Below are 14,384 nucleotides of genomic sequence, written 5' to 3'. Positions count from 1 at the left end.
GGCATTGTGAACTAATTCAGGAATACTGGCGTAAAATCCACATAGTCATGAGCAAAACATTGGAGGTCGAAATCAAGCCAGAAGCACCCAGATGCCTCCTCAACATCTGGGAACCAACCGACCTTAACACGCATGCCACGCAATGGGTCACACTCGGCTGCATGATCGCCAAGAGGAATATAGCACAGCTCTGGGGGGCCTCACATGCACCCACGATTAAAGATTGGGAAAAAGACCTGGATTGGTGTATGCTAAGAGAAAAGACTGTGTATATGGCCCGGGGCTGCCCCCGGAAATGGTCTAAGATGTGGGCTCCCTGGAATACTTACCGTGGCGGAATTTGTACTCCTCCCCGTGACCTGAACAGCGATGATTCCCCCTCCCCGTGATTTCCACTGACCCATCCTATTGTACCTATACGTATATTTGAATCCTCTGTAACCTCCTTCCTGACCTTTGCGGCACTATAAAAAAAAAACAGTGCACACTATATTTTATTGCCTAGGCAAAAGCTGTAGCCCAGCATTAGTCTTAAGACCTGCTGGTACCTGAACTCGCTGTTTATGTGCTACAGTGTATATGTATATATATATTTGTGCTTATGACTTCTCCTTAATGTTACAAATGTGTAATTTCGTTTCTGAATGGCCATTAGTCTAGACATTTTCCACATTAATGCCATTACTTTTTCTGACTTTAATATTCCAGGCTTTTGTGTTTAGGATTAATCAGACATCCGTCCTCATCTGGGAAACTGATAAAGAAGTGAGCCTCCTCACCAAAACGTAAGGTGGATTGATAAAAAAAAAATGAAACTGCACACCCCTTTTGTTGCCTGTGTCAAACGTTAACCAGTTCTCTTTTGGTCTGTCAGCATCTGCCATATGTCTGGATTTTCTCATAAGGGGACATACCATTTTACACACAACAGCGCCCTGGCTGGCTGTAACCTACATATGCCTCAGCCTCACTCTTCTGAGACTTGCCTGATGCAGAGTGTCTGTGGTCACTGTCCAATCAGGTTAAAAGGGCACTAGGTTAGTTCCCTTCCATTTCTAGTGCTTTGCAGCTGTTTTAAGATCTCCTTAGGGTTTCACGTTGCTCAAATGGGTGTAATTTCTGATATTTATATGTTTCCCTCTTCTACGTTGCTTGATTTTGCTCGGTAGAAAGTGTCACTCATAGTCCTTGAAATGTCACTCATAATTACACTGAAATTATGAAAATGTCACACATAGCAATCTGAAACCTTGGCAGCTATGAGACAGGGTCCGTCTGAACTCTGGGACCTAGGGTTAAAGTTAACTCGTCGCTCAATGCTTGCTCATATATTACAAGGTGCATGCACCAGGAACCCCGGTAACAAAAATCATGTTTCCGAAATCTCTTGATATCGATTCTGCACAAGAAGCTCAGAGTTACCCTGAAGCCCCCTGTGTGCCACTCAGACGTTTTGAAAGTGACAGAGTGCAGCATTTCCAATTTTGGCATAACACTGCGCTCCGTCATTTTCTTGTACATATGCCCTCTCATTCCATGTCATTTCCTGGCAAGTGATTCTGGAAGAGGAAGCTCTACCATTAACCAGTTATAAAAACGATTGCACATGAAAGATATGGGTTAGCTTCATTTGGTCTCAGCATCTAGGTTAAAATCTGTCATCAAAGGATGTGGTTGCCACAAATGACAAGAGTTTACCACTCACATGTGAGAATGTAATCATGTCTGAAGGAGGCAGAAGACGTCATTTTTTGGGAATTTTTGGAAGCATTGAAAAAATAAAGATTTTTGTGAGTTCTGGTCCTGGTCTTGCACTCCGCTCCTCAAATGAGGCCTCACACAAATCAATTACTCTGCAAGACCATATGCGTTTTAGGGAAGATCTGCATGCTGAGCCTGCGCACGGCGCAGCTGTGTGGTCTTCAGTCTCCGGGTTGGGCATCAGGTGGACAGGGGCCAATGCTGGTCTGACTGAATTGTCATCAGCAGTCAGTGTAAACTGTACGTGCGCTAAGCACGTTACCTGCCAGGGAAACACAGACATAGGGTGTAATGCTCACTCTTAGGGTGACTGTGCTGGAAAAGCACTGACCCCAGTGTACTTTCCTGAAGAAGCCCAACCATCTCGGGGACCTCACTTCTGATTTACAGTACTCGTGTCAGACGAGCACCTGTTGCATCAGATGCCTCCTATGTCGCGTGGGCACCTGCAGCTGCCCTCCTACACTGTGTAGAACACCCCCACACCCAACATAACCCTTCAGGGGTCCAACATATGCACCACGGGAGCGTGCAAGCTGGATAACCTTGTAAAACAACACGTGTGGTGCACGCTGAGTGAAACAATCCCAAGATAGCGCGGTTTATCTGTAACGTTCGCACTGGGATTAAGAGCGCAGATAGAGCGGTTTAAACATGAGAAGCGATGATTACCGTCCGAATTAGCTGATGAGGATCCTGTATGTTTGCCATATAACCTACATGGCCAGACACCTGTAATCACTCAGAAGTCAGAAATAGCTTTATTCGATTTTAAAAGCAAAACCATAAAAGCACACATATATAACATTTCATTCATAGTAAATAAAACAATTTGACGTTAAAAGACAAGCTTTTTCCATTAAAAGAGACCTAATTCATAGAGATCCTAAATCTAATAATAGTTTTAAGAAACATTGACACCGAGAAGATAAGAAATTCATCATCTAACATTTGTAATCTGACCAATGCCACTCTACATTGTCTCAGGCCTAGTTTTTTTAAAACAGGTCGAAGAATACTTTTCCTAGGTTCTGAGTAGAATTTGCAAAAAAGAATACAGTGAAGGGAAGATTGAACAGAAACCAAATCACAAGGACAGGGAATTAGTTCCTTTAACCAGCAATTCATCTCAGGGAAGGTGACTAATCTAAAAAAAATATCTGCCCTAAAGCGAGACAATAGCATTCGAGAGTAACAGCTAGGCACTAACTTCAAGTATGGCTGAATACCATGGTTTTGAATAAGTAGGTGGTTAGCCATAACAGAACTCTTACATTTCTCTGTCTGCCAGCGTTTTTCTGCTAAGTAATGCTGGTAGGTTTGCTTGTGCTTCTTTCTTGACAACCCAGCCATACTATTAGGAGTATCGAAGAATTCTTGATGGCCCATATCCACAAGGAATTTTTTTTATATATTTGAGCCAGGAAATTTTTGTCGCCCCATCAAGACCTAAGCAGTCCCTTATTATATCCCTATTCAGCCCTGTCTCATTACCAAACCAAGCTTTATGCCACAGTAAGATAGGCTCCAGTTTAATAAGATCCGAAATATATGATACGCCCAGCTCTTGGTGGCATACATAAGAGGAAGTGGACCCGGGCACTGCCAGTAGGTAACGAAGGAAAGCATTCTGGCAGGACTGAATACTAGAAATATTTGCTATCCCCCAAGTTCCTGCACCGAATAGCGCTATGGATACACCCTTAGATTTATAAATGTCTATTAAGACTGGTACTGGGCGGCCTCCTACCTTGTTAGAAAAATTTTGACGGCCCCTATTGCTCATGAAAATGCTAGTTTTCGTGTTTTGCCTGCTGCTGTCCAAGTGCCCTTCTTGTCAAAATTAATACCTAGATAAGAAAAAGTATTTACGGTCGCAATTTTTGTGTTAGATAAAAAGGAATTACAATTAAGATTCTTCTTTTTAGTGCAGCACATATTAAAAGTTTTGCTTATATTAATCTTTAGACCCATATTACCCATGTATTCTGAAAAATTGTTAATCGATCTCTGGTGACCCACTTGGGTCCGGGCCATAATTACAGCATCATCTGCATATAAAAGAATGGGGATATAGGAATTGCCAATTTTGGGATAGTCTTGCATATCTTCCAGGAGATGAGATGCTACCGAGTTAATATATAAATTAAACAGAAATGGGGCTAAAATGCAGCCTTGTCTCACACCCTTTCCTATTGGGAATTTGGAAGTATAATCCCCCTTATCCCCATAACGTACCCTGGCACCTGCCTCTCGGTATAGTTCTCTAATAAATATTAGAAGGTTTGGGTCCACTCCCATTTCCTGCATTGTTAGCCAAAGTTTGTTATGGTTAAGACAGTCAAAGGCCGAGCTTAGATCCACAAAAGTAAGAAATAAGTTTTCATTTTTGGCCTCGACGTACTTGGCTACTAGGAGTGCTAAGTTCAGTCCTTGCTCAATTGTTCCCATGCCTTCCCTAAAACCATATTGAAACTGAGAGAGAATACCTCTATCATCAACCCATATTTGCAATTTGTTGAGTATAACTCTCCCAGCGATCTTCATAAGCGAATCAAGTAAGGAGATCGGTCTATAACATTTCGGTACATTACGATCACCTTTCTTGAAAATAGGCACCACAATGGCTTCCTGCCAAGTCAGTGGACAGCCAACTTTGGTAAAGCTGTTTAAGACATTAGTTAAAAGCGGGGCCCATAACTTAGTATTAGCCTTAAAGGTATCCACGGGAATTCCATCCGGACCCGGTGCCTTCCCCGCGGCACTCTTATCAATAGCTATCAGGACTTCCTCCAATGAAAATTCAACATTTATTGGGTAAGGTACTGAATCCTGAATTGTTGAATTTAGCCCCCTCTCTACTGCTACCACGGTATCTTCTTGATAAAGCTCCCGAAAGTAAGTCACCCATGACTCTTCAGTAATGGCTACCTCAATAGAATCTGTTACATTGTCATTAAAAAATGGGGCATTCACCGCTCTCCAGAAAGCAGTACTATCTTTTAAGTGGCAGGCTTCCTGTAGGGTCTGCCAGGCTTCCTGTTTGATCTGTTTTTTCCTATTTTTTACTGCCTGTTGATAAGCAGATCTAGCAGATCTAACTTCAGCCATGACCCGAGGCGTGAAGAGTCTTTGGGAGGAGGAGTCAGGAAGAGGTCCCCAGGTGCTGCCGATGATCTTGGCGCTAAGCGCCCTGGTCCTCGCAGTCCTGCAGGTATTCCCAAAGTACGTTGCACAGGTTTGTGTGTTTGTCACCCCATGGCTCCCCAGCTTGCCTCACAGGAGTCAGGGAATCAACAAGAGAGAACTCAGCCTGCGAGCGGCTCCCGCGAAGCGCGGGCCGCGAGGCGTGAAGAGTCTTTGCGAGGAGGAGTCAGGAACAGGTCCCCAGGTACTGCCGATGATCTTGGCGCTAAGCGCCCTGGTCCTCGCAGTCCTGCAGGTATTCCCAAAGTACGTAGCACAGGTTTGTGTGTTTGTCAACCCACGGCTCCGCAGCTTGCCTTACAGGAGTCAGGGAATCAACAAGAGAGAACTCAGCCTGCGAGCTCATTATGATCACGTCTGCCGAGGATCATGTAAACAAACCTCCGTGCACTTATTTTGACGTGCACTCACACACAAGACACTCTTTGTGTTTAAGCGAGCGAGATTTATTTTTATTTTTTTAACATCTGTTTGTAAGAGGGTGACATTTAACATGCCATGCACATTCTGTTGGGTGGGGGACACAGCTCATTTGTTCGGCCATAAAGACCCCGTAAAAAAGCCCCGTGCACCCTTCTCATGGGCCTCCGTGACTCCCATGTGAGATTCAGATTAGTGATAACTAATTAATGGACGGTGGTAGGTGGTGGCCGGGGCGCTGTGGGGGCCCCCTCATTGTGATTTGCAGGGGGCCCCCTCAAGTTTCGTTACGCCACTGGAATAACCATATATCTGCCTCGCACATTGTGAGGCTGGTGAGATACGTAACAGAGTTTAAAAGAGCTAGTAGGTGGTCTTGAAAGAGTGAGAGGAAGCTTTAGAAAAGGATAACGGAAGACCACCAGGTTCCGGGGACTTACGCAGTGGCGTAGCCTTCAGGGATAGGCGCAACTTAGTAGCTCCTGTGGGTCGTTCTAGACATTCTCTGTGATTTTTGTGATGGGCAGTGACTCACACTCCCGAGGTAATGTTGAATTGCTGGGACATTTTATGCTGCCTAGAGCTCCTGGTAAAGGTTTTAAAAGGCTGTTTAACTTTTTCTGAGATCGTCCAAGTCACTGAGCTAGTGCAGATGCATGCAGTATGGGATTTGATCTTTGAAGGCGGAGTTTCTGTGCCATTAACATACCTATCTTGTCACCCTTGTCATAGTACCTCTGTTTAAGGACCAGCAGGGAGCACTCCACTTGGTTTGTTCTATGCATGTGGATCTGGCTCCTCAAGATCGCCAATTGTCTATGGAGTCATGATTCTTTCATCCTGCCGATTGCCACAGTGGAAATCCTATTATCTACAGAGGTCTTAAATGGGGCCTAGAGTGAATGGGGAGGGGTGTCAGGGAGGGTATTTTGAATTATTATTATTATTATTATTGTGTTATATAAAGCGCTCAGCTACCTCAGGAGGTTTCCCAGCGCTAGACTCAGGTAAGGTGAAATTAGCCCCCTAATTAAATAATCAGTTCTTCAAACGAAGAACATAGGGAGGAGAAGCTTCACAACAATTCCCCTGCGCACTAGACGAATTCTAGGCACTTTACAGAGGGACTGGTTTGATGACCAGTGCATACGTGTAGGCTGATAAGGTGCCACCAGATCTTGGATATATCGTGGAGTTGTGCCAAATCTAGCCTTGTGCATATAGCACTAGACTTTGAACTGTGATCATTTGTTCACAGACAACCAGTGAAACTCTCTAAGCAGAGTCGACACTGATGCATGTTTTGGGAGGCAAAAGAGCAGCCTGGCCGCAGCATTATTAACAACTTATAGCCCCCTAATAGAAGATGTTCACAATTTTTTGGGTAGAGAGTAGTATTAACACAATAATCTTTTTTACCCACCTCAATACAGCGAAGCAGGTAGAAGTCACCTTGGCTAAGTTTGGTTTCATGGTTTGCCTCTCTTCCAACCAACAGCCGAGGTTCTTTTCCTTGGACAGCAAATCGGGAAGGGCACCCAGAGTCTCCGGTCAGTGCTGATGAATTTTTACCCAAAACCATGACCTGAGTTGGAAATATTCTGCAATTGCTTCGGATGTAGTGTGCCTGTCCACCAAGTCTCTGAGGATATGAGGGGGGAGTTGCCAGCATAGGGTAATCCCACACAAGTGCGATCCCTCTTGCAAGGTGAGGGCCCTATGTGTTTGGTCAGATGGGAAGCTATCTGGGGGATATCTTGGACAATATCCAAAATGGAGACAACAACTATTGTGTGCAGAAGAGCGTTGGTGATAAAAACGTAATCAATGCGGAAGTACGATGCATGGACATGGGAGTAGTTTGAGAAGTCTTTTAGATCTGGGTTTATGTAGCACCAGGCATCCACCAATCCCAGCTCAGAGATTTCTTTTTTAAGTAAGGCTGATATCACTCCCATCCCCTGTTAGGTGCTTTTGCTGCTCTCCATATTGGGGTCACAGATCAGGTTGAAGTCCCCTCTGCTGCCATAATCTCCTTGCGATCTACCCAGCTGCTCTCTCAGCACCCTTTCAAGGATGGTGTTTTATGCTACATTTGGGGCATAGTAATTATTGAGTGTCAGAGGCGATGTACCCCATCGGAGGATGAGTGCCAGGTTGATGCACTCAGGGTCTCTTGTGGCTGATAAAGGCCGGGAACCGATATAGGCCTTGCATTGTAGGGCAACCCTGACTCCTGAATATGGGCTTCTTCTCTGTAAATAAAAGTGTATCCACGTCAGGATATCTGGGATCCCGTTTGTCCAGGACACCGCAGTCAAGGTTCAATGAGCATGGTCCAGTTCCAGAGGTGGAGCTTCGGAGTCCCCCCTAATTGGCTGCTGGAAATTCCTTGTGAAATACATGATGTTGTCTTCCTCTGCGGCTAGAGAAACTCCGCAAATCTGGATGTTGTTGCATCTATTCCTATTTTTTAGGTCTTCCTGCTTCAATCAATCAGTAGATTTGTGGAAAGCTTCTTGTCTCCCTGAGGGTATCCAGGTGCTGATAGAGTCTAGATTTATCACCCAAATAGCCAGGCCTTCAAGCACTTTTGGAACTCTGGAAGAGATGGAGCGGTCCTGAGATGAAGGGTAGTTTGTTCCATGTCTTTGCTGCTAGGTAGGAAAAGGAGTGACATCTGTATCAGCCACTTCGGATGTGGGGGTGAGGGTTAGAGGAAGGGTAGCAGAGCGAAGGTGTCTGGTGGGCTGATAGAAGTTCAGGCTTGGTGCAAGTAGGGGTGGTCCACGGTTGTCTAGGAATTCGTATGCATGAGTCAGGAGCTTGAACTGGCATCTTTTATGTACAGGGAGCCAGTGGAGCTCCCTGAGATAGGGGGTGGTTTGGGGTCATCTTAGGAGATGCAGGACGAGTCTGGCTGCGGCGTTCTGTATGGTCTGTAGTCATCAGAGGAGGTGAGCTGTGATCCCTGGGTAGAGAGCATTGCCCTAGTCCTGTGAGCTGGAGATGAGGGCCTGGGTGACGCTATGTCTTGAGCTTTGGGGTAGCAATTTTAATATCCTATGAAGCATGTGGAGGATGAAAAAGCAGGAGGAGGATATGGAGTTGACCTGCATCATCATGGTTAGATTATTGTCCAGAATGATGCCTAGGTTCCCAGGGTGGTCAGTGGGGGTAGGTGTAGATCAGAGTTGGGCCACCAGGATGCGTCCCATGGAGGGCTTTTGTTTCTGAAGATCAGTACCTTTTTTTGTCTTGTCCTGTCGAATCCATGTCTCGCTTTAACTGTAGATCGGCCTGCTGCTCCTCCAGTGCCTACACTCTGTGCCAGAGCATCTCCTGGTCCTCCATCTGGGAGTCAGATGAACTGTCAGATATTCTGTGATGCAAGATTTGAAGTCAGATTTAGGGAGGCTATTTCAGATCGTATTTCCCATCCCATCCTTTTTTTGCCGGTTAGCGCTGGGACGCCCCTTTGCTGGGGCAGCCATGCGCTATATAAAACCACGTAACATAACATAACATTTCCCTATGCAGCCTTGGGTTATGGGGAGTGCAGAGGCCTCTTTGGCATTTCACAGGGGGTCATTGCTGCAGCCGTTCCCCTTTCCCTGGATGGTCTGCGTCCTAAGTCTGCCAGGTCTCCATCCGAGCTTTGCCCTTCATCATTTTTGGTGTGCGAGTGGGAAGGGCTCTTGGTGGTGGAACAAGGGGAGTACTGAATGTTTCTCTTTGGGGGCTGGCAATGCTGGGCAGACATATTCATATGCTGCAGGAGTGTTAGGATAGAAGGTTTGGCTCTCTCGCCAGAGGGTTAGAGACGGGGACCACCGACTCAGGTTGTCTATAGCATTGGCAGTGGCCTTTATATGTCTCCATCCCTCTGCAAGTGGTGTGATGAAGAGAGACTGACAGTGTTCCGAAGTTGCTCAGTTTAGTTCAGAGGAAGCCCACTGCAGAGGTGCTGAAATGAGGGAGGGCCTCCGGTGTGGTGGCTGGTTGCTTACGGAGCAGGTGCACTATCACCAGTGATATATCAAAGAGCCAAAGGTGCAGGGAAACCTTGCAGGCCCACAGTTCAGAGGTTCCACAGTTTCAGTGGGGTGAGATGTGGAGTAGAATGGTGGCTGGGCTGCAATAAAGGAGCTGACTGGGATCGCAGGAGGCCCCATGGAGTAGCTGGACCGCCCTTTATATTGCAGAGGGGAAGCAATATTTAACATGCAGCTACTCTTGCCTCACTGGCATCCAGGTGCAGCGTCTGGGCCCAACCTAGCTGTGGGCCAAAAGCTCCTTCTGTTCCCCGATTTCACACAAATCGATTGACACTTTTGAAAGATTGGTGAAAGCAGACATGAACAAAATCAATTTTGGCAAGAAAATCAAACAAAATTTCAGCAATAAAGAATGGAGTACTCTTAAACAACTATCCAACAATCAAGCTCTGATGTTTTCCAACGCCGACAAAGGAGGGGCTCTTGTGGTCCTTGATACAGATTTTTATGAACGAAGTGTAATGGAACACATCACGGATAGTGACACATACACCAGACTTGACCATGATCCTACTTTGAGTCACCAAGGTCTTCTTAATCAAATCCTCACACAGGCGCTAGAAAAGGGCTGGATCAACCACAGGACCAAGGAATTTTTATACACTATGTATCCTAGACATCCAAAGTTGTATATGCTGCCAAAAATACACAAAAGTATGACAAAACCACCCTTTCGACCTATAGTGTCAGCATGTGGTTCTCTTTCTGAACCCATTGGCAAATACTTGGACTATTTTCTACAGCCTATCGTGCAACATCAAGTATCGTATCTCAAAGATACAACTGAGCTTTTGAATACTCTTCAAAACCTGAACCTTGAACACATCAATGAATGGCACTTATGTACCGTGGATGTTACCGCTTTGTATACCTCCATACCACACAGGGATGGTCTTGATGCTATTGAATGGGCATTATTGCAACATGACAACATTAAGGCTGAAAAAGTGTTTCTTTTAGAATTGCTGCATTTTGCGTTATTCCATAGTTATTTCGAATGGAAAGGCATATTTTATGCCCAGAACAACGGCACTTCGATGGGCTTTACGGGGGCACCCTCGTACGCCAATATCTTTATGTCCAAACTTGAACATGATCACATCTTGCACAATGAAACATGGTCTCAACATCTGATCTTATACAAGCGTTACATTGACGACATATTGATAATTTGGAAAGGCGACCCTAATCTTCTTGAAAACAACATTGGCGATCTCAATCATATTCACGATCGTATTAAATTCACCTATACGATCAACAAACTTCAAATCAATTTCTTAGATGTATTGATTCAAATCCACGAAGGTCACATCAAAACCAACGTATTTGTCAAAGCCACAGACAGAAATAACAGTTTGCACTTCAGAAGTTTCCATCAATTTACACTCAAAAAGCACTTGCCATATTCTCAATTCATTCGTCTAAAGAGAATAACTTCTGATCCTCAAGATACTGTAGACATCATTCATAAATTTTCCGATAAATTTCGAGTAAGAGGATATCCAGATCACATTCTTGAACAAACCTGTCAAAGATTGGAAACTGTTGACCGCACTGATTTATTAACATCCACTGAGAAACCATACACCAACCGCCCTGTTTGTGTCTTAAAACATTCAACACAATCGTCATTGATCAAATCAACCATCATAAAACATTGGGACATCATACAAACCGAACCAGATCTCAATCATCTCTTTCCGCAGCGTCCGATTTTTGCAATGCAACGATCAAAAAATCTCAAAGAACTCTTGTCAGAGAAATCCACGGATCCTAAAACAACATTCAAAGGCATGCAAAAATGCATGAATTGCATACACTGCAACAACGTAATGACAGGCGCTCTTTTTTATCATCCAACTAAAGGGTATAAAATTAATTTACAGCACTCAAGCACTTGTGACACCAAGAACGTGATTTACGCTTTGAAATGTCCTTGCGACAAAATTTATGTAGGTCGAACTGAAAGAAAAGTCAAGACACGAATAAGAGAACACAAGAGCAATATTCGACTGATGAATGAGAAATCGTCAGTAGCATTGCATTGGAAAGAAGCAAGGCATAACATAGCGCAACTGCGTTTCACTATTCTAGAAGTGCAAAAACCCACAGGAGAGCATGATCCCGTTAAATCATTGGCACGTTCTGAATTTTTTTGGACCAAAAAATTGCAATCTCTCCAACCATTGGGATTAAATGACAGGATTGAATTTAGTTGTTTTTTGTAAATAGAACTTGTACGTGACATATATATTTGCTGAACTTCTTGCTACTTTTTTTCATGATGAACTATCAACATCTTTATTAGTTTTAGGCTGTTTGATCCTGTGTTTGTTTCAGCGTTTCTACTCATTTCCGCTCTCTATGTTCATCACAAATCACGGTGACCCGTTTTCTATGTTTATGGTTATGGGATCTTTAAATAGTCACGTTGATTCACGCTACGTAAACGTTCCTGGCTGAGAAGCCATGCACAATGATTACTCTTGGTAAGTTCGCTGCGCTCTTTAAATTCTTGGCGTTTTGGCGCGTAACCTCACTTTACTTGGTGAGTTGGCAGTTTAATCGTGATTTGCACTATATTTAAGCCGGTTGAGCCTCAGTAGCAATTATCTTTTTTACTTCGTGTAATCTATGGTAAACACTCCGTGTTTTTCATGCTTGAGCCACTGTTTTTTATGATTTTCATGTCTTTATTAGTCACGTTTTGCTCACCGAGTTGCTAGATTACATCTCGCTATCGTGTTTCTTATCACTCATTCAAACGTTTATTAAGGGCACAATTGTATCTTTATACACACATCAATGTTAATAATGGGTAGCAGTAAGTACAGATTGACATCATGATGTGAGGACCGTTTGGTAAATTGCCTTTTTGTTTATTTTTCAGTATGGATGAAATGACCCCTGACGAAGGGTCTGGATTTGACCCGAAATGCATTGGGTTTTGATGAATTATGTCATTTTCGGATGATTAGTGTTTGTTTCACACAACTTGATTCCAAATTAATCAGATTTGCATGGAATTAATGCAATAAAAAGTTTTGAAAGACTGTATACCCGCTCATGAGCGTTCATAACTAAACTCCAATATTGGTTTATCTGAGTGGTAGCAACATTGTTTGCTGTGTTAACGTGCTCACACCAGCAGGAGAGACCTTCTCTTCATGCACTTTCGTTCATATTCATCTATGTGACGCTTTGGACAATCGTCTTGGTGTTTAGAGCACAAGGAACTAATATTATTGAAAAACGTTTTTACAAAAGAGTGCACGTTGGCATCTATATAGTACATTCACTACCAGTTGTCCGACAGTCTCCAACGGAGCACCACTGAGCAACATGTCGTTTGAAGAAATTGCTTCACTGACGTCAAATAAAGCAGACACTTTAGCATTTTCCCCTGAAGCAGCATCGGAAATATTTGATTTGATACAAGAGGCAAGACTCTTCAGTCCTCACATATCAACCACAACGCAACTTCTAAAACAACTTGAGTATTTGAGTCGGAAAGAGATAAATCAGAGATTACACGCAACCACTCTCATCCAGTATCATAAAACTAAAAGAATTCCAAGAGGGTTACGGATCGCTTTAAAACCCATGTTATGTAAAACAAATAAACTATTCATGGAAAGGTGGTATCAGATTCTAAATAAATGTTCATTGGATCTCATTCTCCTCATTGTCGAAGAGCTATCTAACATACTCAAAACGTTGGAAATGGAAATAACTCAAATTAAAGAAGAACTATCAAAAAAAGACACAGAAAACTGGGATGAACTTTTACAAGATCTGAATGAAAAATTAGACCGGTATGCCAAAGAAATACATGAAAGAAAAATAAGAAAGTTTCGCCGCGATACAATCGATTATAAATTGGACGAGGTGTACACCTGGGCTGAAATGTACAACCAACGCAGATGGCAAAGACCACAACAAAAAACAGGGTCATCTGAAGAGAGTGTTGTTTCCGATACAGATTTGGCTCAGAACAGACCACCTGTACACAGATCTGACATTCAAACTGATACTCAACCGAGTACATCAGGTATCGCACATAGTAAGAAGACATCTTTTTTAGCCATCAGCCCAGCAGCCAATCATCAACCAGAAAAATCCACACAAAAACAAGGAGAAGCAAAAGAAAAAGTGCCAACGAACGAAACAGAAAAGAGACCTCTTCGGAGCAAGACGAGAGCAACCTAGTGGTGAATATCTCAAAAGTTGACTTAACTAAAGCACAAATTGCAGTCTTGAATAAAGGCACATCGTATGTACCAACGTATCACAGTAACATTGCAGAGAGTGAAATCGCTTTTTTCAAGTTTGTCAGAACATTGAAATTGAAATATTTCTTCAGCACCATTGAATCTCCTATATCTACAATGGAAGATAGTTCTTTAAAGGAATTCAAACCCAAAAGCTCCTTCTGTTCCCCGATTTCACACAAATCGATTGACACTTTTGAAAGATTGGTGAAAGCAGACATGAACAAAATCAATTTTGGCAAGAAAATCAAACAAAATTTCAGCAATAAAGAATGGAGTACTCTTAAACAACTATCCAACAATCAAGCTCTGATGTTTTCCAACGCCGACAAAGGAGGGGCTCTTGTGGTCCTTGATACAGATTTTTATGAACGAAGTGTAATGGAACACATCACGGATAGTGACACATACACCAGACTTGACCATGATCCTACTTTGAGTTACCAAGGTCTTCTTAATCAAATCCTCACACAGGCGCTAGAAAAGGGCTGGATCAACCACAGGACCAAGGAATTTTTATACACTATGTATCCTAGACGTCCAAAGTTGTATATGCTGCCAAAAATAAACAAAAGTTTGACAAAACCACCCTTTCGACCTATAGTGTCAGCATGTGGTTCTCTTTCTGAACCCATTGGCAAATACTTGGACTATTTTCTACAGCCTA

General features: G+C 43.4%; 1 pseudogene; it reads right to left on the bottom strand.

The window, feature by feature from the left end:
* Nucleotides 1-1,282: 1,282 nt before the first annotated feature.
* Nucleotides 1,283-1,456, bottom strand: LOC146834962 (U11 spliceosomal RNA; annotated as a pseudogene).
* Between the last annotated feature and the right edge of the window lie 12,928 nt (nt 1,457-14,384).

Source organism: Triturus cristatus, chromosome 4_2, assembly GCF_964204655.1.
Source record: "Triturus cristatus chromosome 4_2, aTriCri1.1, whole genome shotgun sequence".
In the NCBI taxonomy this organism is placed as follows: Eukaryota; Metazoa; Chordata; class Amphibia; order Caudata; family Salamandridae; genus Triturus; species Triturus cristatus.
This window is presented reverse-complemented; position numbering and strand designations above follow the sequence as displayed.